Source organism: Crinia signifera, chromosome 3, assembly GCF_055691185.1.
Source record: "Crinia signifera chromosome 3, ASM5569118v1, whole genome shotgun sequence".
Lineage (NCBI taxonomy): Eukaryota > Metazoa > Chordata > Amphibia > Anura > Myobatrachidae > Crinia > Crinia signifera.
This window is the reverse complement of record NC_139219.1, coordinates 107,947,804-107,967,951: the sequence shown is the minus strand read 5'-3', so window position 1 is coordinate 107,967,951 and position 20,148 is coordinate 107,947,804. Positions and strand designations below refer to the sequence as shown.

General features: G+C 42.1%; 20 non-coding genes across 20 annotated transcripts; 15 read left to right on the top strand and 5 right to left on the bottom strand.

Annotated features, from left to right (window-relative positions):
• Positions 1–510: 510 nt before the first annotated feature.
• On the top strand, positions 511–583 carry TRNAK-CUU (transfer RNA lysine (anticodon CUU)). The gene has a single exon. It is a non-coding gene; the product is annotated as a tRNA-Lys (tRNA).
• A 1,048-nt stretch (positions 584–1,631) lies between these two features.
• TRNAK-CUU (transfer RNA lysine (anticodon CUU)) lies at positions 1,632–1,704 on the top strand. Its single transcript has one exon. It is a non-coding gene; the product is annotated as a tRNA-Lys (tRNA).
• Positions 1,705–2,525: 821 nt separating this feature from the next.
• On the bottom strand, positions 2,526–2,596 carry TRNAG-GCC (transfer RNA glycine (anticodon GCC)). Its single transcript has one exon. It is a non-coding gene; the product is annotated as a tRNA-Gly (tRNA).
• Positions 2,597–2,752: 156 nt separating this feature from the next.
• TRNAK-CUU (transfer RNA lysine (anticodon CUU)) lies at positions 2,753–2,825 on the top strand. Its single transcript has one exon. It is a non-coding gene; the product is annotated as a tRNA-Lys (tRNA).
• Positions 2,826–3,646: 821 nt separating this feature from the next.
• TRNAG-GCC (transfer RNA glycine (anticodon GCC)) lies at positions 3,647–3,717 on the bottom strand. Its single transcript has one exon. It is a non-coding gene; the product is annotated as a tRNA-Gly (tRNA).
• A 156-nt stretch (positions 3,718–3,873) lies between these two features.
• TRNAK-CUU (transfer RNA lysine (anticodon CUU)) lies at positions 3,874–3,946 on the top strand. The gene has a single exon. It is a non-coding gene; the product is annotated as a tRNA-Lys (tRNA).
• Positions 3,947–6,115: 2,169 nt separating this feature from the next.
• Positions 6,116–6,188, top strand: TRNAK-CUU (transfer RNA lysine (anticodon CUU)). The gene has a single exon. It is a non-coding gene; the product is annotated as a tRNA-Lys (tRNA).
• A 1,048-nt stretch (positions 6,189–7,236) lies between these two features.
• TRNAK-CUU (transfer RNA lysine (anticodon CUU)) lies at positions 7,237–7,309 on the top strand. Its single transcript has one exon. It is a non-coding gene; the product is annotated as a tRNA-Lys (tRNA).
• A 1,048-nt stretch (positions 7,310–8,357) lies between these two features.
• TRNAK-CUU (transfer RNA lysine (anticodon CUU)) lies at positions 8,358–8,430 on the top strand. The gene has a single exon. It is a non-coding gene; the product is annotated as a tRNA-Lys (tRNA).
• Positions 8,431–9,478: 1,048 nt separating this feature from the next.
• Positions 9,479–9,551, top strand: TRNAK-CUU (transfer RNA lysine (anticodon CUU)). The gene has a single exon. It is a non-coding gene; the product is annotated as a tRNA-Lys (tRNA).
• An 821-nt stretch (positions 9,552–10,372) lies between these two features.
• On the bottom strand, positions 10,373–10,443 carry TRNAG-GCC (transfer RNA glycine (anticodon GCC)). The gene has a single exon. It is a non-coding gene; the product is annotated as a tRNA-Gly (tRNA).
• A 156-nt stretch (positions 10,444–10,599) lies between these two features.
• TRNAK-CUU (transfer RNA lysine (anticodon CUU)) lies at positions 10,600–10,672 on the top strand. Its single transcript has one exon. It is a non-coding gene; the product is annotated as a tRNA-Lys (tRNA).
• Positions 10,673–11,493: 821 nt separating this feature from the next.
• TRNAG-GCC (transfer RNA glycine (anticodon GCC)) lies at positions 11,494–11,564 on the bottom strand. The gene has a single exon. It is a non-coding gene; the product is annotated as a tRNA-Gly (tRNA).
• A 156-nt stretch (positions 11,565–11,720) lies between these two features.
• TRNAK-CUU (transfer RNA lysine (anticodon CUU)) lies at positions 11,721–11,793 on the top strand. Its single transcript has one exon. It is a non-coding gene; the product is annotated as a tRNA-Lys (tRNA).
• Positions 11,794–13,962: 2,169 nt separating this feature from the next.
• On the top strand, positions 13,963–14,035 carry TRNAK-CUU (transfer RNA lysine (anticodon CUU)). The gene has a single exon. It is a non-coding gene; the product is annotated as a tRNA-Lys (tRNA).
• Positions 14,036–15,083: 1,048 nt separating this feature from the next.
• TRNAK-CUU (transfer RNA lysine (anticodon CUU)) lies at positions 15,084–15,156 on the top strand. The gene has a single exon. It is a non-coding gene; the product is annotated as a tRNA-Lys (tRNA).
• Positions 15,157–16,204: 1,048 nt separating this feature from the next.
• On the top strand, positions 16,205–16,277 carry TRNAK-CUU (transfer RNA lysine (anticodon CUU)). The gene has a single exon. It is a non-coding gene; the product is annotated as a tRNA-Lys (tRNA).
• A 1,048-nt stretch (positions 16,278–17,325) lies between these two features.
• TRNAK-CUU (transfer RNA lysine (anticodon CUU)) lies at positions 17,326–17,398 on the top strand. The gene has a single exon. It is a non-coding gene; the product is annotated as a tRNA-Lys (tRNA).
• An 821-nt stretch (positions 17,399–18,219) lies between these two features.
• Positions 18,220–18,290, bottom strand: TRNAG-GCC (transfer RNA glycine (anticodon GCC)). The gene has a single exon. It is a non-coding gene; the product is annotated as a tRNA-Gly (tRNA).
• A 156-nt stretch (positions 18,291–18,446) lies between these two features.
• Positions 18,447–18,519, top strand: TRNAK-CUU (transfer RNA lysine (anticodon CUU)). The gene has a single exon. It is a non-coding gene; the product is annotated as a tRNA-Lys (tRNA).
• Positions 18,520–20,148: the final 1,629 nt, after the last annotated feature.

Genomic DNA, 20,148 nt, shown 5'->3' with positions numbered 1-20,148 from the left:
CCTTGCCTTGATGCTACAACACTGTAACAAAGCCTGGCCAGCTTAGTCAATAGAAATAAAACTCCCAAGCTAAGAGTCATATGCTTTTAGTACAACATTTGTTTGGTGTTTATTCCCTTTTCAGATCCAGACCTCTCTCTTGGCAGGTGGGAATTCTACCACTAAACCACAAGATTCTACCATTAATTTATTGTATGTGGAAGTCTATACCTGCACCACCAAAAAGCAAAGAGCCAGACACTCTTTAACAAAATATACCATAATTTCAGTAAAACTTAAGTACTGCATTGGCCGGGAATCGAACCCGGGCCTCCCGCGTGGCAGGCGAGAATTCTACCACTGAACAACCAATGTTTCACATTTTACTTCACGGTTACTTACCCATTTTCCTCAATTTGTGAAACCAAGCATGCATCTCAGTGTACTGAATGTGGTAGCCTAGATCTACTTTAATAGCTTGTAGGGCACTCCTTGGCTTGAGTGGCCTTTTTGTCACACAACAGTAACCAAGCCTGGCTAGCTCAGTCGGTAGAGCGTGAGACTCTTAATCTCAGGGTCGTGGGTTCGAGCCCCACGTTGGGCGGTGTTCTTTCCCAGAATTCTACAGGCGAGATCTCTGTCACTACACAACCAAACGTGTTTTATTTGAAACTTAAAAGAGGTGTACATCAGTGTGTGAAACCAAGCAGGAATCTCAGGATCTACTAAATGTGGAAACCTTGCTTTGGTTTTATAAATTGAAGGGCAATCCTTGCCTTGCCATGATGCCATAACACTGTAAAAAAGCCTAGCTATCTGAGTCAATAGCGAATAAGACTCCAAATCTAAGAGTCATTTGCTTTGAGCACAACATTGGGTGGTGTTTATTCCCTTTTCAGATCCATGCCTCCCTCATGGCAGGCGAGAATTCTACCACTAAACCACAAGATTCTACCACTAAATCATTGTATGTTAAATTCTATACCTGCACCACCAAAATGCAAAGAGCCAGGCACTCTTTAACAAAATATATCGCTGTTTCAGGTGTACATCAGTGGGTGAAACCATGCTGGAATATCAGGATCTACTGAATGTGGAAACTTTGCTTTGGTTTAATAGTGTAGATTGAAGAGCAAGCGTTGCCTTGCCTTGATGCTACAACACTGTAACAAAGCCTGGCCAGCTTAGTCAATAGAAATAAAACTCCCAAGCTAAGAGTCATATGCTTTTAGTACAACATTTGTTTGGTGTTTATTCCCTTTTCAGATCCAGACCTCTCTCTTGGCAGGTGGGAATTCTACCACTAAACCACAAGATTCTACCATTAATTTATTGTATGTGGAATTCTATACCTGCACCACCAAAAAGCAAAGAGCCAGACACTCTTTAACAAAATATACCATAATTTCAGTAAAACTTAAGTACTGCATTGGCCGGGAATCGAACCCGGGCCTCCCGCGTGGCAGGCGAGAATTCTACCACTGAACAACCAATGTTTCACATTTTACTTCACGGTTACTTACCCATTTTCCTCAATTTGTGAAACCAAGCATGCATCTCAGTGTACTGAATGTGGTAGCCTAGATCTACTTTAATAGCTTGTAGGGCACTACTTGGCTTGAGTGGCCTTTTTGTCACATCACTGTAACCAAGCCTGGCTAGCTCAGTCGGTAGAGCATGAGACTCTTAATCTCAGGGTCGTGGGTTCGAGCCCCACGTTGGGCGGTGTTTTTTCCCAGAATTCTACAGGCGAGATCTCTGTCACTACACAACCAAACGTGTTTTATTTGAAACTTAAAAGAGGTGTACATCAGTGTGTGAAACCAAGCAGGAATCTCAGGATCTACTAAATGTGGAAACCTTGCTTTGGTTTTATAAATTGCAGGGCAATCCTTGCCTTGCCATGATGCCATAACACTGTAAAAAAGCCTAGCTATCTGAGTCAATAGCGAATAAGACTCCAAATCTAAGAGTCATTTGCTTTGAGCACAACATTGGGTGGTGTTTATTCCCTTTTCAGATCCATGCCTCCCTCATGGCAGGCGAGAATTCTACCACTAAACCACAAGATTCTACCACTAAATCATTGTATGTTGAATTCTATACCTGCACCACCAAAATGCAAAGAGCCAGGCACTCTTTAACAAAATATATCGCTGTTTCAGGTGTACATCAGTGGGTGAAACCATGCAGGAATATCAGGATCTACTGAATGTGGAAACTTTGCTTTGGTTTAATAGTGTAGATTGAAGAGCAAGCGTTGCCTTGCCTTGATGCTACAACACTGTAACAAAGCCTGGCCAGCTTAGTCAATAGAAATAAAACTCCCAAGCTAAGAGTCATATGCTTTTAGTACAACATTTGTTTGGTGTTTATTCCCTTTTCAGATCCAGACCTCTCTCTTGGCAGGTGGGAATTCTACCACTAAACCACAAGATTCTACCATTAATTTATTGTATGTGGAATTCTATACCTGCACCACCAAAAAGCAAAGAGCCAGACACTCTTTAACAAAATATACCATAATTTCAGTAAAACTTGAGTACTGCATTGGCCGGGAATCGAACCCGGGCCTCCCGCGTGGCAGGCGAGAATTCTACCACTGAACAACCAATGCTTCACATTTTACTTCACGGTTACTTACCCATTTTCCTCAATTTGTGAAACCAAGCATGCATCTCAGTGTACTGAATGTGGTAGCCTAGATCTACTTTAATAGCTTGTATTGCACTCCTTGGCTTGAGTGGCCTTTTTGTCACACAACAGTAACCAAGCCTGGCTAGCTCAGTCGGTAGAGCATGAGACTCTTAATCTCAGGGTCGTGGGTTCGAGCCCCACGTTGGGCGGTGTTTTTTCCCAGAATTCTACAGGCGAGATCTCTGTCACTACACAACCAAACGTGTTTTATTTGAAACTTAAAAGAGGTGTACATCAGTGTGTGAAACCAAGCAGGAATCTCAGGATCTACTAAATGTGGAAACCTTGCTTTGGTTTTATAAATTGAAGGGCAATCCTTGCCTTGCCATGATGCCATAACACTGTAAAAAAGCCTAGCTATCTGAGTCAATAGCGAATAAGACTCCAAATCTAAGAGTCATTTGCTTTGAGCACAACATTGGGTGGTGTTTATTCCCTTTTCAGATCCATGCCTCCCTCATGGCAGGCGAGAATTCTACCACTAAACCACAAGATTCTACCACTAAATCATTGTATGTTAAATTCTATACCTGCACCACCAAAATGCAAAGAGCCATGCACTCTTTAACAAAATATATCGCTGTTTCAGGTGTACATCAGTGGGTGAAACCATGCAGGAATATCAGGATCTACTGAATGTGGAAACTTTGCTTCGGTTTAGTAGTGTAGATTGAAGAGCAAGCGTTGCCTTGCCTTGATGCTACAACACTGTAACAAAGCCTGGCCAGCTTAGTCAATAGAAATAAAACTCCCAAGCTAAGAGTCATATGCTTTTAGTACAACATTTGTTTGGTGTTTATTCCCTTTTCAGATCCAGACCTCTCTCTTGGCAGGTGGGAATTCTACCACTAAACCACAAGATTCTACCATTAATTTATTGTATGTGGAATTCTATACCTGCACCACCAAAAAGCAAAGAGCCAGACACTCTTTAACAAAATATACCATAATTTCAGTAAAACTTGAGTACTGCATTGGCCGGGAATCGAACCCGGGCCTCCCGCGTGGCAGGCGAGAATTCTACCACTGAACAACCAATGCTTCACATTTTACTTCACGGTTACTTACCCATTTTCCTCAATTTGTGAAACCAAGCATGCATCTCAGTGTACTGAATGTGGTAGCCTAGATCTACTTTAATAGCTTGTATTGCACTCCTTGGCTTGAGTGGCCTTTTTGTCACACAACAGTAACCAAGCCTGGCTAGCTCAGTCGGTAGAGCATGAGACTCTTAATCTCAGGGTCGTGGGTTCGAGCCCCACGTTGGGCGGTGTTTTTTCCCAGAATTCTACAGGCGAGATCTCTGTCACTACACAACCAAACGTGTTTTATTTGAAACTTAAAAGAGGTGTACATCAGTGTGTGAAACCAAGCAGGAATCTCAGGATCTACTAAATGTGGAAACCTTGCTTTGGTTTTATAAATTGAAGGGCAATCCTTGCCTTGCCATGATGCCATAACACTGTAAAAAAGCCTAGCTATCTGAGTCAATAGCGAATAAGACTCCAAATCTAAGAGTCATTTGCCATGAGCACAACATTGGGTGGTGTTTATTCCCTTTTCAGATCCATGCCTCCCTCATGGCAGGCAAGAATTCTACCACTAAACCACAAGATTCTACCACTAAATCATTGTATGTTAAATTCTATACCTGCACCACCAAAATGCAAAGAGCCATGCACTCTTTAACAAAATATATCGCTGTTTCAGGTGTACATCAGTGGGTGAAACCATGCAGGAATATCAGGATCTACTGAATGTGGAAACTTTGCTTCGGTTTAGTAGTGTAGATTGAAGAGCAAGCGTTGCCTTGCCTTGATGCTACAACACTGTAACAAAGCCTGGCCAGCTTAGTCAATAGAAATAAAACTCCCAAGCTAAGAGTCATATGCTTTTAGTACAACATTTGTTTGGTGTTTATTCCCTTTTCAGATCCAGACCTCTCTCTTGGCAGGTGGGAATTCTACCACTAAACCACAAGATTCTACCATTAATTTATTGTATGTGGAATTCTATACCTGCACCACCAAAATGCAAAGAGCCAGCCACTCTTTAACAAAATATACCATAATTTCAGTAAAACTTGAGTACTGCATTGGCCGGGAATCGAACCCGGGCCTCCCGCGTGGCAGGCGAGAATTCTACCCCTGAACAACCAATGCTTCACGTTTTACTTCAAGGTTACTTACCCATTTTCCTCAATGTGTGAAACCAAGCATGCATCTCAGTGTACTGAATGTGGTAGCCTAGATCTACTTTAATAGCTTGTAGGGCACTCCTTGGCTTGAGTGGCCTTTTTGTCACATCACAGTAACCAAGCCTGGCTAGCTCAGTCGGTAGAGCATGAGACTCTTAATCTCATGGTCGTGGGTTCGAGCCCCACGTTGGGTGGTGTTTTTTCCCAGAATTCTACAGGCGAGATCTCTGTCACTACACAACCAAACGTGTTTTATTTGAAACTTAAAAGAGGTGTACATCAGTGCGTGAAACCAAGCAGGAATCTCAGGATCTACTAAATGTGGAAACCTTGCTTTGGTTTTATAAATTGAAGGGCAATCCTTGCCTTGCCATGATGCCATAACACTGTAAAAAAGCCTAGCTATCTGAGTCAATAGCGAATAAGACTCCAAATCTAAGAGTCATTTGCTTTGAGCACAACATTGGGTGGTGTTTATTCCCTTTTCAGATCCATGCCTCCCTCATGGCAGGCGAGAATTCTACCACTAAACCACAAGATTCTACCACTAAATCATTGTATGTTAAATTCTATACCTGCACCACCAAAATGCAAAGAGCCAGGCACTCTTTAACAAAATATATCACTGTTTCAGGTGTACATCAGTGGGTGAAACCATGCAGGAATATCAGGATCTACTGAATGTGGAAACTTTGCTTTGGTTTAATAGTGTAGATTGAAGAGCAAGCGTTGCCTTGCCTTGATGCTACAACACTGTAACAAAGCCTGGCCAGCTTAGTCAATAGAAATAAAACTCCCAAGCTAAGAGTCATATGCTTTTAGTACAACATTTGTTTGGTGTTTATTCCCTTTTCAGATCCAGACCTCTCTCTTGGCAGGTGGGAATTCTACCACTAAACCACAAGATTCTACCATTAATTTATTGTATGTGGAATTCTATACCTGCACCACCAAAATGCAAAGAGCCAGCCACTCTTTAACAAAATATACCATAATTTCAGTAAAACTTGAGTACTGCATTGGCCGGGAATCGAGCCCGGGCCTCCCGCGTGGCAGGCGAGAATTCTACCACTGAACAACCAATGATTCACATTTTACTTCAAGGTTACTTACCCATTTTCCTCAATGTGTGAAACCAAGCATGCATCTCAGTGTACTGAATGTGGTAGCCTAGATCTACTTTAATAGCTTGTAGGGCACTCCTTGGCTTGAGTGGCCTTTTTGTCACATCACAGTAACCAAGCCTGGCTAGCTCAGTCGGTAGAGCATGAGACTCTTAATCTCAGGGTCGTGGGTTCGAGCCCCACGTTGGGCGGTGTTTTTTCCCAGAATTCTACAGGCGAGATCTCTGTCACTACACAACCAAACGTGTTTTATTTGAAACTTAAAAGAGGTGTACATCAGTGTGTGAAACCAAGCAGGAATCTCAGGATCTACTAAATGTGGAAACCTTGCTTTGGTTTTATAAATTGAAGGGCAATCCTTGCCTTGCCATGATGCCATAACACTGTAAAAAAGCCTAGCTATCTGAGTCAATAGCGAATAAGACTCCAAATCTAAGAGTCATTTGCTTTGAGCACAACATTGGGTGGTGTTTATTCCCTTTTCAGATCCATGCCTCCCTCATGGCAGGCGAGAATTCTACCACTAAACCACAAGATTCTACCACTAAATCATTGTATGTTAAATTCTATACCTGCACCACCAAAATGCAAAGAGCCAGGCACTCTTTAACAAAATATATAGCTTTTTCAGGTGTACATCAGTGGGTGAAACCATGCAGGAATATCAGGATCTACTGAATGTGGAAACTTTGCTTTGGTTTAATAGTGTAGATTGAAGAGCAAGCGTTGCCTTGCCTTGATGCTACAACACTGTAACAAAGCCTGGCCAGCTTAGTCAATAGAAATAAAACTCCCAAGCTAAGAGTCATATGCTTTTAGTACAACATTTGTTTGGTGTTTATTCCCTTTTCAGATCCAGACCTCTCTCTTGGCAGGTGGGAATTCTACCACTAAACCACAAGATTCTACCATTAATTTATTGTATGTGGAATTCTATACCTGCACCACCAAAATGCAAAGAGCCAGCCACTCTTTAACAAAATATACCATAATTTCAGTAAAACTTGAGTACTGCATTGGCCGGGAATCGAACCCGGGCCTCCCGCGTGGCAGGCGAGAATTCTACCACTGAACAACCAATGTTTCACATTTTACTTCACGGTTACTTACCCATTTTCCTCAATTTGTGAAACCAAGCATGCATCTCAGTGTACTGAATGTGGTAGCCTAGATCTACTTTAATAGCTTGTAGGGCACTCCTTGGCTTGAGTGGCCTTTTTGTCACACAACAGTAACCAAGCCTGGCTAGCTCAGTCGGTAGAGCGTGAGACTCTTAATCTCAGGGTCGTGGGTTCGAGCCCCACGTTGGGCGGTGTTTTTTCCCAGAATTCTACAGGCGAGATCTCTGTCACTACACAACCAAACGTGTTTTATTTGAAACTTAAAAGAGGTGTACATCAGTGTGTGAAACCAAGCAGGAATCTCAGGATCTACTAAATGTGGAAACCTTGCTTTGGTTTTATAAATTGAAGGGCAATCCTTGCCTTGCCATGATGCCATAACACTGTAAAAAAGCCTAGCTATCTGAGTCAATAGCGAATAAGACTCCAAATCTAAGAGTCATTTGCTTTGAGCACAACATTGGGTGGTGTTTATTCCCTTTTCAGATCCATGCCTCCCTCATGGCAGGCGAGAATTCTACCACTAAACCACAAGATTCTACCACTAAATCATTGTATGTTAAATTCTATACCTGCACCACCAAAATGCAAAGAGCCAGGCACTCTTTAACAAAATATATCGCTGTTTCAGGTGTACATCAGTGGGTGAAACCATGCTGGAATATCAGGATCTACTGAATGTGGAAACTTTGCTTTGGTTTAATAGTGTAGATTGAAGAGCAAGCGTTGCCTTGCCTTGATGCTACAACACTGTAACAAAGCCTGGCCAGCTTAGTCAATAGAAATAAAACTCCCAAGCTAAGAGTCATATGCTTTTAGTACAACATTTGTTTGGTGTTTATTCCCTTTTCAGATCCAGACCTCTCTCTTGGCAGGTGGGAATTCTACCACTAAACCACAAGATTTTACCATTAATTTATTGTATGTGGAATTCTATACCTGCACCACCAAAAAGCAAAGAGCCAGACACTCTTTAACAAAATATACCATAATTTCAGTAAAACTTGAGTACTGCATTGTCTGGTAATCGAACCCGGGCCTCCCGCGTGGCAGGCGAGAATTCTACCACTGAACAACCAATGTTTCACATTTGACTTCACGGTTACTTACCCATTTTCCTCAATTTGTGAAACCAAGAATGCATCTCAGTGTACTGAATGTGGTAGCCTAGATCTACTTTAATAGCATGTAGGGCACTCCTTGGCTTGAGTGGCCTTTTTGTCACACAACAGTAACCAAGCCTGGCTAGCTCAGTCGGTAGAGCATGAGACTCTTAATCTCAGGGTCGTGGGTTCGAGCCCCACGTTGGGCGGTGTTTTTTCCCAGAATTCTACAGGAGAGATCTCTGTCACTACACAACCAAACGTGTTTTATTTGAAACTTAAAAGAGGTGTACATCAGTGTGTGAAACCAAGCAGGAATCTTAGGATCTACTAAATGTGGAAACCTTGCTTTGGTTTTATAAATTGAAGGGCAATCCTTGCCTTGCCATGATGTCATAACACTGTAAAAAAGCCTAGCTATCTGAGTCAATAGCGAATAAGACTCCAAATCTAAGAGTCATTTGCTTTGAGCACAACATTGGGTGGTGTTTATTCCCTTTTCAGATCCATGCCTCCCTCATGGCAGGCGAGAATTCTACCACTAAACCACAAGATTCTACCACTAAATCATTGTATGTTAAATTCTATACCTGCACCACCAAAATGCAAAGAGCCAGGCACTCTTTAACAAAATATATCGCTGTTTCAGGTGTACATCAGTGGGTGAAACCATGCAGGAATTTCAGGATCTACTGAATGTGGAAACTTTGCTTTGGTTTAATAGTGTAGATTGAAGAGCAAGCGTTGCCTTGCCTTGATGCTACAACACTGTAACAAAGCCTGGCCAGCTTAGTCAATAGAAATAAAACTCCCAAGCTAAGAGTCATATGCTTTTAGTACAACATTTGTTTGGTGTTTATTCCCTTTTCAGATCCAGACCTCTCTCTTGGCAGGTGGGAATTCTACCACTAAACCACAAGATTCTACCATTAATTTATTGTATGTGGAATTCTATACCTGCACCACCAAAATGCAAAGAGCCAGGCACTCTTTAACAAAATATACCATAATTTCAGTAAAACTTAAATACTGCATTGGCCGGGAATCAAACCCGGGCCTCCCGCGTGGCAGGCGAGAATTCTACCACTGAACAACCAATGCTTCACATTTTACTTCACGGTTACTTACCCATTTTCCTCAATGTGTGAAACCAAGCATGCATCTCAGTGTACTGAATGTGGTAGCCTAGATCTACTTTAATAGCTTGTAGGGCACTCCTTGGCTTGAGTGGCCTTTTTGTCACATCACTGTAACCAAGCCTGGCTAGCTCAGTCGGTAGAGCATGAGACTCTTAATCTCAGGGTCGTGGGTTCGAGCCCCACGTTGGGCGGTGTTTTTTCCCAGAATTCTACAGGCGAGATCTCTGTCACTACACAACCAAACGTGTTTTATTTGAAACTTAAAAGAGGTGTACATCAGTGTGTGAAACCAAGCAGGAATCTCAGGATCTACTAAATGTGGAAACCTTGCTTTGGTTTTATAAATTGCAGGGCAATCCTTGCCTTGCCATGATGCCATAACACTGTAAAAAAGCCTAGCTATCTGAGTCAATAGCGAATAAGACTCCAAATCTAAGAGTCATTTGCTTTGAGCACAACATTGGGTGGTGTTTATTCCCTTTTCAGATCCATGCCTCCCTCATGGCAGGCGAGAATTCTACCACTAAACCACAAGATTCTACCACTAAATCATTGTATGTTGAATTCTATACCTGCACCACCAAAATGCAAAGAGCCAGGCACTCTTTAACAAAATATATCGCTGTTTCAGGTGTACATCAGTGGGTGAAACCATGCAGGAATATCAGGATCTACTGAATGTGGAAACTTTGCTTTGGTTTAATAGTGTAGATTGAAGAGCAAGCGTTGCCTTGCCTTGATGCTACAACACTGTAACAAAGCCTGGCCAGCTTAGTCAATAGAAATAAAACTCCCAAGCTAAGAGTCATATGCTTTTAGTACAACATTTGTTTGGTGTTTATTCCCTTTTCAGATCCAGACCTCTCTCTTGGCAGGTGGGAATTCTACCACTAAACCACAAGATTCTACCATTAATTTATTGTATGTGGAATTCTATACCTGCACCACCAAAAAGCAAAGAGCCAGACACTCTTTAACAAAATATACCATAATTTCAGTAAAACTTGAGTACTGCATTGGCCGGGAATCGAACCCGGGCCTCCCGCGTGGCAGGCGAGAATTCTACCACTGAACAACCAATGCTTCACATTTTACTTCACGGTTACTTACCCATTTTCCTCAATTTGTGAAACCAAGCATGCATCTCAGTGTACTGAATGTGGTAGCCTAGATCTACTTTAATAGCTTGTATTGCACTCCTTGGCTTGAGTGGCCTTTTTGTCACACAACAGTAACCAAGCCTGGCTAGCTCAGTCGGTAGAGCATGAGACTCTTAATCTCAGGGTCGTGGGTTCGAGCCCCACGTTGGGCGGTGTTTTTTCCCAGAATTCTACAGGCGAGATCTCTGTCACTACACAACCAAACGTGTTTTATTTGAAACTTAAAAGAGGTGTACATCAGTGTGTGAAACCAAGCAGGAATCTCAGGATCTACTAAATGTGGAAACCTTGCTTTGGTTTTATAAATTGAAGGGCAATCCTTGCCTTGCCATGATGCCATAACACTGTAAAAAAGCCTAGCTATCTGAGTCAATAGCGAATAAGACTCCAAATCTAAGAGTCATTTGCTTTGAGCACAACATTGGGTGGTGTTTATTCCCTTTTCAGATCCATGCCTCCCTCATGGCAGGCGAGAATTCTACCACTAAACCACAAGATTCTACCACTAAATCATTGTATGTTAAATTCTATACCTGCACCACCAAAATGCAAAGAGCCATGCACTCTTTAACAAAATATATCGCTGTTTCAGGTGTACATCAGTGGGTGAAACCATGCAGGAATATCAGGATCTACTGAATGTGGAAACTTTGCTTCGGTTTAGTAGTGTAGATTGAAGAGCAAGCGTTGCCTTGCCTTGATGCTACAACACTGTAACAAAGCCTGGCCAGCTTAGTCAATAGAAATAAAACTCCCAAGCTAAGAGTCATATGCTTTTAGTACAACATTTGTTTGGTGTTTATTCCCTTTTCAGATCCAGACCTCTCTCTTGGCAGGTGGGAATTCTACCACTAAACCACAAGATTCTACCATTAATTTATTGTATGTGGAATTCTATACCTGCACCACCAAAAAGCAAAGAGCCAGACACTCTTTAACAAAATATACCATAATTTCAGTAAAACTTGAGTACTGCATTGGCCGGGAATCGAACCCGGGCCTCCCGCGTGGCAGGCGAGAATTCTACCACTGAACAACCAATGCTTCACATTTTACTTCACGGTTACTTACCCATTTTCCTCAATTTGTGAAACCAAGCATGCATCTCAGTGTACTGAATGTGGTAGCCTAGATCTACTTTAATAGCTTGTATTGCACTCCTTGGCTTGAGTGGCCTTTTTGTCACACAACAGTAACCAAGCCTGGCTAGCTCAGTCGGTAGAGCATGAGACTCTTAATCTCAGGGTCGTGGGTTCGAGCCCCACGTTGGGCGGTGTTTTTTCCCAGAATTCTACAGGCGAGATCTCTGTCACTACACAACCAAACGTGTTTTATTTGAAACTTAAAAGAGGTGTACATCAGTGTGTGAAACCAAGCAGGAATCTCAGGATCTACTAAATGTGGAAACCTTGCTTTGGTTTTATAAATTGAAGGGCAATCCTTGCCTTGCCATGATGCCATAACACTGTAAAAAAGCCTAGCTATCTGAGTCAATAGCGAATAAGACTCCAAATCTAAGAGTCATTTGCCATGAGCACAACATTGGGTGGTGTTTATTCCCTTTTCAGATCCATGCCTCCCTCATGGCAGGCAAGAATTCTACCACTAAACCACAAGATTCTACCACTAAATCATTGTATGTTAAATTCTATACCTGCACCACCAAAATGCAAAGAGCCATGCACTCTTTAACAAAATATATCGCTGTTTCAGGTGTACATCAGTGGGTGAAACCATGCAGGAATATCAGGATCTACTGAATGTGGAAACTTTGCTTCGGTTTAGTAGTGTAGATTGAAGAGCAAGCGTTGCCTTGCCTTGATGCTACAACACTGTAACAAAGCCTGGCCAGCTTAGTCAATAGAAATAAAACTCCCAAGCTAAGAGTCATATGCTTTTAGTACAACATTTGTTTGGTGTTTATTCCCTTTTCAGATCCAGACCTCTCTCTTGGCAGGTGGGAATTCTACCACTAAACCACAAGATTCTACCATTAATTTATTGTATGTGGAATTCTATACCTGCACCACCAAAATGCAAAGAGCCAGCCACTCTTTAACAAAATATACCATAATTTCAGTAAAACTTGAGTACTGCATTGGCCGGGAATCGAACCCGGGCCTCCCGCGTGGCAGGCGAGAATTCTACCCCTGAACAACCAATGCTTCACGTTTTACTTCAAGGTTACTTACCCATTTTCCTCAATGTGTGAAACCAAGCATGCATCTCAGTGTACTGAATGTGGTAGCCTAGATCTACTTTAATAGCTTGTAGGGCACTCCTTGGCTTGAGTGGCCTTTTTGTCACATCACAGTAACCAAGCCTGGCTAGCTCAGTCGGTAGAGCATGAGACTCTTAATCTCATGGTCGTGGGTTCGAGCCCCACGTTGGGTGGTGTTTTTTCCCAGAATTCTACAGGCGAGATCTCTGTCACTACACAACCAAACGTGTTTTATTTGAAACTTAAAAGAGGTGTACATCAGTGCGTGAAACCAAGCAGGAATCTCAGGATCTACTAAATGTGGAAACCTTGCTTTGGTTTTATAAATTGAAGGGCAATCCTTGCCTTGCCATGATGCCATAACACTGTAAAAAAGCCTAGCTATCTGAGTCAATAGCGAATAAGACTCCAAATCTAAGAGTCATTTGCTTTGAGCACAACATTGGGTGGTGTTTATTCCCTTTTCAGATCCATGCCTCCCTCATGGCAGGCGAGAATTCTACCACTAAACCACAAGATTCTACCACTAAATCATTGTATGTTAAATTCTATACCTGCACCACCAAAATGCAAAGAGCCAGGCACTCTTTAACAAAATATATCACTGTTTCAGGTGTACATCAGTGGGTGAAACCATGCAGGAATATCAGGATCTACTGAATGTGGAAACTTTGCTTTGGTTTAATAGTGTAGATTGAAGAGCAAGCGTTGCCTTGCCTTGATGCTACAACACTGTAACAAAGCCTGGCCAGCTTAGTCAATAGAAATAAAACTCCCAAGCTAAGAGTCATATGCTTTTAGTACAACATTTGTTTGGTGTTTATTCCCTTTTCAGATCCAGACCTCTCTCTTGGCAGGTGGGAATTCTACCACTAAACCACAAGATTCTACCATTAATTTATTGTATGTGGAATTCTATACCTGCACCACCAAAATGCAAAGAGCCAGCCACTCTTTAACAAAATATACCATAATTTCAGTAAAACTTGAGTACTGCATTGGCCGGGAATCGAGCCCGGGCCTCCCGCGTGGCAGGCGAGAATTCTACCACTGAACAACCAATGATTCACATTTTACTTCAAGGTTACTTACCCATTTTCCTCAATGTGTGAAACCAAGCATGCATCTCAGTGTACTGAATGTGGTAGCCTAGATCTACTTTAATAGCTTGTAGGGCACTCCTTGGCTTGAGTGGCCTTTTTGTCACATCACAGTAACCAAGCCTGGCTAGCTCAGTCGGTAGAGCATGAGACTCTTAATCTCAGGGTCGTGGGTTCGAGCCCCACGTTGGGCGGTGTTTTTTCCCAGAATTCTACAGGCGAGATCTCTGTCACTACACAACCAAACGTGTTTTATTTGAAACTTAAAAGAGGTGTACATCAGTGTGTGAAACCAAGCAGGAATCTCAGGATCTACTAAATGTGGAAACCTTGCTTTGGTTTTATAAATTGAAGGGCAATCCTTGCCTTGCCATGATGCCATAACACTGTAAAAAAGCCTAGCTATCTGAGTCAATAGCGAATAAGACTCCAAATCTAAGAGTCATTTGCTTTGAGCACAACATTGGGTGGTGTTTATTCCCTTTTCAGATCCATGCCTCCCTCATGGCAGGCGAGAATTCTACCACTAAACCACAAGATTCTACCACTAAATCATTGTATGTTAAATTCTATACCTGCACCACCAAAATGCAAAGAGCCAGGCACTCTTTAACAAAATATATAGCTTTTTCAGGTGTACATCAGTGGGTGAAACCATGCAGGAATATCAGGATCTACTGAATGTGGAAACTTTGCTTTGGTTTAATAGTGTAGATTGAAGAGCAAGCGTTGCCTTGCCTTGATGCTACAACACTGTAACAAAGCCTGGCCAGCTTAGTCAATAGAAATAAAACTCCCAAGCTAAGAGTCATATGCTTTTAGTACAACATTTGTTTGGTGTTTATTCCCTTTTCAGATCCAGACCTCTCTCTTGGCAGGTGGGAATTCTACCACTAAACCACAAGATTCTACCATTAATTTATTGTATGTGGAATTCTATACCTGCACCACCAAAATGCAAAGAGCCAGCCACTCTTTAACAAAATATACCATAATTTCAGTAAAACTTGAGTACTGCATTGGCCGGGAATCGAACCCGGGCCTCCCGCGTGGCAGGCGAGAATTCTACCACTGAACAACCAATGTTTCACATTTTACTTCACGGTTACTTACCCATTTTCCTCAATTTGTGAAACCAAGCATGCATCTCAGTGTACTGAATGTGGTAGCCTAGATCTACTTTAATAGCTTGTAGGGCACTCCTTGGCTTGAGTGGCCTTTTTGTCACACAACAGTAACCAAGCCTGGCTAGCTCAGTCGGTAGAGCGTGAGACTCTTAATCTCAGGGTCGTGGGTTCGAGCCCCACGTTGGGCGGTGTTTTTTCCCAGAATTCTACAGGCGAGATCTCTGTCACTACACAACCAAACGTGTTTTATTTGAAACTTAAAAGAGGTGTACATCAGTGTGTGAAACCAAGCAGGAATCTCAGGATCTACTAAATGTGGAAACCTTGCTTTGGTTTTATAAATTGAAGGGCAATCCTTGCCTTGCCATGATGCCATAACACTGTAAAAAAGCCTAGCTATCTGAGTCAATAGCGAATAAGACTCCAAATCTAAGAGTCATTTGCTTTGAGCACAACATTGGGTGGTGTTTATTCCCTTTTCAGATCCATGCCTCCCTCATGGCAGGCGAGAATTCTACCACTAAACCACAAGATTCTACCACTAAATCATTGTATGTTAAATTCTATACCTGCACCACCAAAATGCAAAGAGCCAGGCACTCTTTAACAAAATATATCGCTGTTTCAGGTGTACATCAGTGGGTGAAACCATGCTGGAATATCAGGATCTACTGAATGTGGAAACTTTGCTTTGGTTTAATAGTGTAGATTGAAGAGCAAGCGTTGCCTTGCCTTGATGCTACAACACTGTAACAAAGCCTGGCCAGCTTAGTCAATAGAAATAAAACTCCCAAGCTAAGAGTCATATGCTTTTAGTACAACATTTGTTTGGTGTTTATTCCCTTTTCAGATCCAGACCTCTCTCTTGGCAGGTGGGAATTCTACCACTAAACCACAAGATTTTACCATTAATTTATTGTATGTGGAATTCTATACCTGCACCACCAAAAAGCAAAGAGCCAGACACTCTTTAACAAAATATACCATAATTTCAGTAAAACTTGAGTACTGCATTGTCTGGTAATCGAACCCGGGCCTCCCGCGTGGCAGGCGAGAATTCTACCACTGAACAACCAATGTTTCACATTTGACTTCACGGTTACTTACCCATTTTCCTCAATTTGTGAAACCAAGAATGCATCTCAGTGTACTGAATGTGGTAGCCTAGATCTACTTTAATAGCATGTAGGGCACTCCTTGGCTTGAGTGGCCTTTTTGTCACACAACAGTAACCAAGCCTGGCTAGCTCAGTCGGTAGAGCATGAGACTCTTAATCTCAGGGTCGTGGGTTCGAGCCCCACGTTGGGCGGTGTTTTTTCCCAGAATTCTACAGGAGAGATCTCTGTCACTACACAACCAAACGTGTTTTATTTGAAACTTAAAAGAGGTGTACATCAGTGTGTGAAACCAAGCAGGAATCTTAGGATCTACTAAATGTGGAAACCTTGCTTTGGTTTTATAAATTGAAGGGCAATCCTTGCCTTGCCATGATGTCATAACACTGTAAAAAAGCCTAGCTATCTGAGTCAATAGCGAATAAGACTCCAAATCTAAGAGTCATTTGCTTTGAGCACAACATTGGGTGGTGTTTATTCCCTTTTCAGATCCATGCCTCCCTCATGGCAGGCGAGAATTCTACCACTAAACCACAAGATTCTACCACTAAATCATTGTATGTTAAATTCTATACCTGCACCACCAAAATGCAAAGAGCCAGGCACTCTTTAACAAAATATATCGCTGTTTCAGGTGTACATCAGTGGGTGAAACCATGCAGGAATTTCAGGATCTACTGAATGTGGAAACTTTGCTTTGGTTTAATAGTGTAGATTGAAGAGCAAGCGTTGCCTTGCCTTGATGCTACAACACTGTAACAAAGCCTGGCCAGCTTAGTCAATAGAAATAAAACTCCCAAGCTAAGAGTCATATGCTTTTAGTACAACATTTGTTTGGTGTTTATTCCCTTTTCAGATCCAGACCTCTCTCTTGGCAGGTGGGAATTCTACCACTAAACCACAAGATTCTACCATTAATTTATTGTATGTGGAATTCTATACCTGCACCACCAAAATGCAAAGAGCCAGGCACTCTTTAACAAAATATACCATAATTTCAGTAAAACTTAAATACTGCATTGGCCGGGAATCAAACCCGGGCCTCCCGCGTGGCAGGCGAGAATTCTACCACTGAACAACCAATGCTTCACATTTTACTTCACGGTTACTTACCCATTTTCCTCAATGTGTGAAACCAAGCATGCATCTCAGTGTACTGAATGTGGTAGCCTAGATCTACTTTAATAGCTTGTAGGGCACTCCTTGGCTTGAGTGGCCTTTTTGTCACATCACTGTAACCAAGCCTGGCTAGCTCAGTCGGTAGAGCATGAGACTCTTAATCTCAGGGTCGTGGGTTCGAGCCCCACGTTGGGCGGTGTTTTTTCCCAGAATTCTACAGGCGAGATCTCTGTCACTACACAACCAAACGTGTTTTATTTGAAACTTAAAAGAGGTGTACATCAGTGTGTGAAACCAAGCAGGAATCTCAGGATCTACTAAATGTGGAAACCTTGCTTTGGTTTTATAAATTGCAGGGCAATCCTTGCCTTGCCATGATGCCATAACACTGTAAAAAAGCCTAGCTATCTGAGTCAATAGCGAATAAGACTCCAAATCTAAGAGTCATTTGCTTTGAGCACAACATTGGGTGGTGTTTATTCCCTTTTCAGATCCATGCCTCCCTCATGGCAGGCGAGAATTCTACCACTAAACCACAAGATTCTACCACTAAATCATTGTATGTTGAATTCTATACCTGCACCACCAAAATGCAAAGAGCCAGGCACTCTTTAACAAAATATATCGCTGTTTCAGGTGTACATCAGTGGGTGAAACCATGCAGGAATATCAGGATCTACTGAATGTGGAAACTTTGCTTTGGTTTAATAGTGTAGATTGAAGAGCAAGCGTTGCCTTGCCTTGATGCTACAACACTGTAACAAAGCCTGGCCAGCTTAGTCAATAGAAATAAAACTCCCAAGCTAAGAGTCATATGCTTTTAGTACAACATTTGTTTGGTGTTTATTCCCTTTTCAGATCCAGACCTCTCTCTTGGCAGGTGGGAATTCTACCACTAAACCACAAGATTCTAACATTAATTTATTGTATGTGGAATTCTATACCTGCACCACCAAAAAGCAAAGAGCCAGACACTCTTTAACAAAATATACCATAATTTCAGTAAAACTTGAGTACTGCATTGGCCGGGAATCGAACCCGGGCCTCCCGCGTGGCAGGCGAGAATTCTACCACTGAACAACCAATGCTTCACATTTTACTTCACGGTTACTTACCCATTTTCCTCAATTTGTGAAACCAAGCATGCATCTCAGTGTACTGAATGTGGTAGCCTAGATCTACTTTAATAGCTTGTATTGCACTCCTTGGCTTGAGTGGCCTTTTTGTCACATCACAGTAACCAAGCCTGGCTAGCTCAGTCGGTAGAGCATGAGACTCTTAATCTCAGGGTCGTGGGTTCGAGCCCCACGTTGGGCGGTGTTTTTTCCCAGAATTCTACAGGCGAGATCTCTGTCACTACACAACCAAACGTGTTTTATTTGAAACTTAAAAGAGGTGTACATCAGTGTGTGAAACCAAGCAGGAATCTCAGGATCTACTAAATGTGGAAACCTTGCTTTGGTTTTATAAATTGAAGGGCAATCCTTGCCTTGCCATGATGCCATAACACTGTAAAAAAGCCTAGCTATCTGAGTCAATAGCGAATAAGACTCCAAATCTAAGAGTCATTTGCTTTGAGCACAACATTGGGTGGTGTTTATTCCCTTTTCAGATCCATGCCTCCCTCATGGCAGGCGAGAATTCTACCACTAAACCACAAGATTCTACCACTAAATCATTGTATGTTGAATTCTATACCTGCACCACCAAAATGCAAAGAGCCAGGCACTCTTTAACAAAATATATCGCTTTTTCAGGTGTACATCAGTGGGTGAAACCATGCAGGAATATCAGGATCTACTGAATGTGGAAACTTTGCTTTGGTTTAATAGTGTAGATTGAAGAGCAAGCGTTGCCTTGCCTTGATGCTACAACACTGTAACAAAGCCTGGCCAGCTTAGTCAATAGAAATAAAACTCCCAAGCTAAGAGTCATATGCTTTTAGTACAACATTTGTTTGGTGTTTATTCCCTTTTCAGATCCAGACCTCTCTCTTGGCAGGTGGGAATTCTACCACTTAACCACAAGACTCTAACATTAATTTATTGTATGTGGAATTCTATACCTGCACCACCAAAATGCAAAGAGCCAGCCACTCTTTAACAAAATATACCATCATTTCAGTAAAACTTGAGTATTGCATTGTCCGGGAATCGAACCCGGGCCTCCCGCGTGGCAGGCGAGAATTCTACCCCTGAACAACCAATGCTTCACGTTTTACTTCAAGGTTACTTACCCATTTTCCTCAATGTGTGAAACCAAGCATGCATCTCAGTGTACTGAATGTGGTAGCCTAGATCTACTTTAATAGCTTGTAGGGCACTCCTTGGCTTGAGTGGCCTTTTTGTCACATCACAGTAACCAAGCCTGGCTAGCTCAGTCGGTAGAGCATGAGACTCTTAATCTCATGGTCGTGGGTTCGAGCCCCACGTTGGGTAGTGTTTTTTCCCAGAATTCTACAGGCGAGATCTCTGTCACTACACAACCAAACGTGTTTTATTTGAAACTTAAAAGAGGTGTACATCAGTGCGTGAAACCAAGCAGGAATCTCAGGATCTACTAAATGTGGAAACCTTGCTTTGGTTTTATAAATTGAAGGGCAATCCTTGCCTTGCCATGATGCCATAACACTGTAAAAAAGCCTAGCTATCTGAGTCAATAGCGAATAAGACTCCAAATCTAAGAGTCATTTGCTTTGAGCACAACATTGGGTGGTGTTTATTCCCTTTTCAGATCCATGCCTCCCTCATGGCAGGCGAGAATTCTACCACTAAACCACAAGATTCTACCACTAAATCATTGTATGTTAAATTCTATACCTGCACCACCAAAATGCAAAGAGCCAGGCACTCTTTAACAAAATATATCACTGTTTCAGGTGTACATCAGTGGGTGAAACCATGCAGGAATATCAGGATCTACTGAATGTGGAAACTTTGCTTTGGT